At 34.7% G+C, this 1,253-nt stretch overlaps 1 pseudogene; it reads right to left on the bottom strand.

Moving 5' to 3' along the window:
* Nucleotides 1-461: 461 nt before the first annotated feature.
* Nucleotides 462-971, bottom strand: LOC108764479 (uncharacterized; annotated as a pseudogene).
* Between the last annotated feature and the right edge of the window lie 282 nt (nucleotides 972-1,253).

Genomic DNA, 1,253 nt, shown 5'->3' with positions numbered 1-1,253 from the left:
CCAGCGACTATTATCTGTTCCCAAACCTCAAGCGGTGGCTCCAGGGAAAGAGATTAAGATCGAATGAGGAAGTCATCGCGGAAACCGAGGCATATTTCGAAGGCTTGGACGTTTCGTACTACAGAAAGGGCATCGAAATGTTGGAAAATCGCTATACCAAGTGTATCGCCCTCGAAGGCAACTATGTTGAGGAATAAATATAACTTTGCCCAAAAACGCTTGTTTTCATTAAAAATCCCGGGACTTTTCAGTCCATGTAGTACATATTTCAGGTATCTTTCAGAATTTTTTTATTGTAATATTCCAAGAAATAAGCATGAAATAAGCAGAACAGCCGCAATCATGATCACCATGCAACACCTGATTTTTTTCATGAAACTGTTATATAGAGCTTATTTCTTGGAATATTACAATAAAAAAATTCTGTAAGATATTTGAAATATGTATCAATATGTAAAAGAAACCCTAATTTGAATAGACTTCACGAATTTTTCAGAAAAAGTTCATGAAAATAGCCTAAAAAATCAAGTTGTACAAATTCACATTCTCTGACAAAAATTGTGAGATGCTTCAACAGGCGTACAAGTACCAGAAATTAGCAGGTAATTCTTTGGAAATATTATAGAAACGCACTCAACTATATTCCAAATATTCTTTTTGTTATGTTCTCCAATGAGCAATAACAGATTCTACCAAATGTTCTAACCATCCTAGTGACATTGCTCAGCTGGACGTGCTTCTCTCTGGAACTGCTAGAAATATGTTGTAGCGTAAACATGATATTACGCAGGTTTCTCTTTACAACAAGCCTATACTTTCTAAAGTCTATCTTCTCACACGGACGCTCCGTTCCAATTGTTCTTTGTGGTAAAAAACTCCTTCGAATCAAATCCACGCATGGTGTCCATGAGGAATTATCCTCGAAATATCATGATTTTTAGACCCTCCAACTCTTTCAGCAGACTGTCCATTTTAATTGTATCAACATCAATCGAATGATACGTCCTTGTAAGTCCTAGTTAAATAAATTTTTAATGCAAATATATATATATATATGTATTATACAGCAATATTAATAATAGTAATTATTTTCATCGTCATCATCGTCATCATCATCATCGTCATCATCATCATCATCATCATCATCATCATCATCATCATCATCATCATCATCGTCATCATCATCATTGTCATCATCATCATCATCGTCACCCATACAGCACAGAATCTTTTCAGAAATATTTCAGAAATAT

Source organism: Trachymyrmex cornetzi, unplaced genomic scaffold (assembly GCF_001594075.2).
Source record: "Trachymyrmex cornetzi isolate Tcor2-1 unplaced genomic scaffold, Tcor1.1 scaffold429, whole genome shotgun sequence".
Classification (NCBI taxonomy): Eukaryota; Metazoa; Arthropoda; class Insecta; order Hymenoptera; family Formicidae; genus Trachymyrmex; species Trachymyrmex cornetzi.
Note: the sequence above shows the minus strand (reverse complement) of the source record. Positions and strands in the feature narration are given on the sequence as shown.